Source organism: Melanostigma gelatinosum (assembly GCF_949748355.1).
Source record: "Melanostigma gelatinosum genome assembly, chromosome: 13".
NCBI lineage: Eukaryota > Metazoa > Chordata > Actinopteri > Perciformes > Zoarcidae > Melanostigma > Melanostigma gelatinosum.
This window is the reverse complement of record NC_136646.1, coordinates 21,794,026-21,798,372: the sequence shown is the minus strand read 5'-3', so window position 1 is coordinate 21,798,372 and position 4,347 is coordinate 21,794,026.

The following is a 4,347-nucleotide window of genomic DNA, read 5'->3' as shown; positions in this document are numbered from 1 at the left end:
TTATCTTTTGATTCATGTTATGCGAGATTATTGCATCTTTGTAGTTACAAAGTAATAATGTTTAGATATCTGGAGAATACAATTATATTTTATAACTACATTTATGGCTTGAATTGCAGAAACTCATTCACATTTTGTGCCATGATTATCAACAGATATTAATAAAAAACATTTTTCCCCGACAGGATAGGATGTTATAACAGCGCAACATTTCAATGAGGACTTCATGGCACTGGATAATTTGAGCGAGAACATTTGCTTAATTAGACACAACTTGTTTAATTTTGAGTGCAAAGCAATATGTTTAAATTGGGAGTGATACTTCGCAGTGTCACTATGCTGGAGTCAGCCTTGCAGTGCATCCGTGTGATTAAACTAAATGAAAATATATTTTTAATAGAATAAATATTGGCAACCATCACAAACGAGTGCTACGAAGAGCAAGAAGTTCACATTCCGAATTGTAATTTTTATGATTAATATGTAGATAATATATATAATATCATATTTTTTAAATAATTAATCGGAGAAAATAAGAATCAGTAAGCTTCTTTCGTCACCTGTCCACAAGAGTTCATCCCTCAGTAAACAAGGACAGCTGAGCGCTGATACGTTTCACAAACCCCAAACCAAATCAAGAGGAATAAAATCACTCATTTTGGTTGATGAGCATATTAACAGCAGAGGTAGTGTTTAAGCACAAACAAGAACAACAACATTAATAATTGCAACTCTCTAGTGCCTGGCTGATGTAAGCTTTAATAATTAACAAGTCTTTGTCTTATCCCCTTGAGGCGGTGCTCCTATTATCCAACTAAGTTACAAACGAGTAATTACGCTGTCACTGAATGGTCACAACTGTTTACCTCAGAATATCCCCTGGTCCACATTTAATACCTTTCAATCTACACATATCCAGCTTACCTGACAGATGCCTCAGTTAAAGGCAAGGCATGGCATTTCAACTTATTTATTCACTTTTTCCTCCTCTCATTAGAGGATTACTCCTCTTACCTCCTGTGTTTACATATTAGTGCTAATCCAATTGAGTCAACAAGGGCACTTAGTACAGGCTATGAACTGAGTCTGAGGGACTTAAAACGGGAGGGGAGGGGATATTAATTTACTTCTTCAAATTGTAGGCTTCCAGGGAAAATAGTTTTGAACATCTGCTATGACAAATGAAGCATTGCGAGAGCACATGTCAGTGAGAGACTGAGCTGCCTGCTGTTGGAGTTAACAGTCGGCCTGTAGAGGGAGCTCCTGGTTATGCGTCTATGTTGTTCACAGGCAGACTCATAACCAGGAATACTGTATAATGCAAACTGCAAAGTGTATATTTTAGCGCATTTAATTTTTAATAGCCCTTGGGGAAACATACGGTAAATGTATGGAATCTGATCTCTTTCTATTTTCGACCAAAACACACACCGAGGGAAGAGCTGCCAGCACAATGTTCCGATTTTTAGACAAGTGATTAGAATAGGAAATGTGTTTGGATTAAGTTTAGAAAGGGATTTAATGTAAGAGCAACAATTTCTGGTTAATGAGGATTCAGATCCCTGGGCTCTCCCCTGCTTCTCCCTCTCTCCACCATCATCTCCATAACATCAGTCATGATCTTTGACCTGAGGGCCATCCCCGTGTCAGCTGAAACTAATTAGCCTTTGATCGCTGGTGACTACACACAACACGAGGCACACCAGAGAGGTGTTTTTATTTTTTCAATTTTTTTACCATGGGATCTGGTTGCTACACTGGCGTAAAGCACAGAAAATACTGGTGTGGATATAAGACATATTTTTCACTGTAAACTAAACACATACATACATTATTTTATCTTCCGGTTTTGTTCCAGCTTCAGGTTATCAGTCACATTCGTGCTCGTTGAACGCAAGGTCTAATTTAGAAAAATAGCCTCTCTTATGCAGAAGTCAATTAATATATCTTGCACTGTATCGGCTCATTATGGAACCTGTATTTGTTTAGTTGAACCATTTATCTTCCCCTAATTAGTTATAGATCAATAAAGCTATTGATTTTGCAGTATGCTCAGAGATTCAGTAGAGGAATTAAAGCATGAAAAATGCAATACCTGACCATTACATACAGACAGAAACATGACTCTTCAGATTTCCCTGTAGACTTTGCACAGTCAGCCACTATGTGTGTCAAAAATACCTTTATCAGTTACTGATTGCGGGGGGGAATAGAGGAAATTAAAAATGCAAACAGTGTCCTAAAATTCCATCTGTGTTTGGAAAAGCAGAAACAAATGTGAGCTTAATCAGGTTTGTGAGCGTTAATAATCTCTGTTGGCTTCAAGGAGCACAGCAGTAGTTTACGTCTGTAGAGGACACAGGATGACATGTTGTGTTTTGTCAAAGGTTTTTTTTTTCAGGCATTTTTTTATCATTAATCATTAGGCTGTCCCTCTTTCTCCGGGGCTCAGAGATGATGGCAGCTAATTAAGTAGTGGCTGGTGTCAAGTATGCTAAGAGACCATGTCAGGCAGTGGTTTGCTCTGAACCACTGACTTAAAAGGCATTTGTTCTCCCCCCCCCCCCCTATAAACTTCTCCTTTTTCCACCTATTTCTTTGAAATGTAGCAATCTACATTTCCTCTTTCCAAATTCTCCTGCTGCAAAATAAAGAGCGTTAAATTATACAGCATGAAGGGGTTCAAACACGCAGGCATGCAAAATGGTTTGGCTTTGTTCACAGTAAGCTGGTGGAAGACAAAATTTGGCAGTATATGAGTTGAGGCATTTCAAGTGTGGAGAGAAACGAGTCAGAACATAGTGTCATAACCAAATGAATAGGCTTTTTTTTTCTTCAGAAGTTGAGCTGCTAATGTTTGTATTTTATTTTGGCATTATACTGAAATGGCTGCAAAGTGTAATTGCTTTTTTTATTTTTATTTTTTCAAAATGTGCAGGAACATTGAGTGAGAGGGCTTTATGTGTGGTAGAACCATGCTAGTAAAGTAACACCCATTAAAACCTAATTTGCACCTTTAGGCAGTTCATTAATATAGTGAATGGTAGAATCACACCAATATAGTCTGTCCTCACCTTAGGGCACCATCTCTATTCATCAAAACACACACACTCATTTCTCATTTTCACTAACATTAGTCACCATTGCTGAGCTAGGGAGCAGCACTTGTGAGACAATGGACACATGTGTGTAATGTCCTAGAGTCGCCGTCAGCCACCCTGAAGGCCTGGCCGATGTCATTATTTATAATTTGGATGCTAAACAAGGTTTGATGTGATCTGCGTCTCAAACAGCGACACATTCAACACTTTTGATAACATGAATTCCAGCCAGTGTTCACTCGCCCTGCCAAGAGATGACATAAAGAAAATAGAAAGATTTAGGATGCAGCCGCACCATTATTGTCATTTTATCAACATGCCTTCAGGCATATCATAATTTTTTGAATGGTTGACATTGTCATTTGACTTAAATATCTATTTCAGGGTGGTTATCACTTGAGTAATTGCCAGAGGCTGCAGTGATCCAATCAATCAGCGTGACTGAACTTCATACACTTCAGTGTTCTTAACTCTCAAACACAGGCTGTCTCCACAATGAAGGCCTCACATAAACAAAGACGACTTGTACACACACACACACACACACACACACACACACACACACACACACACACACACACACACACACACACACACACACACACACACACACACACACACACCCTGAGGCCACACTACAATGGTTGCAGTTCTGCTCCCGACCAGCAGATGACCAATTCTCTGTCTTTTCCCCAGTGGACCGTTCTGTCTGGGTTCTCCATGAATTTCCCTTTCTTTTCATCACTCTCTGATGTCCAGCTGCTCCTGTCAACACCTTCTTACACCAAGCAATTCATTGCAACATACTGGCAGCTGAGACCCCTGTGATGAACTTCAATCTGCCGTTTGCAGAGGGGGCTTCACCCTGAGTCGGGCTAATCAAGGGAAACACCCTCTTCAAGAGGGAGGGTGTCTACAGACAGATTGAGCCCAAGTTACCCCGTAATTACCCTGCCACTGCCCCTCTGCTGCAAGCTGCTGCATCTGAACCCAGTCAGCAGAGGAACAGACACTTTGGTGATTACTTTCCAATCTGTTTAACAGTGAACAACAACCAGTGTGCTTCCATTGCGCTCATAAACCACAACTTTTTTTTTCTCCCTGAAAACATTTTTGAAGGGTTCAGAGCACCAGGCATTTTGTTATGCTTCCTACGGTAACACAGAGCAAATGTCTCTTGCCGCGGGTTTCGATTATTTCCAACTTGGTAGAGTCCCTGGGGGTAAGTTCTCGGGGCTTTCTGAAT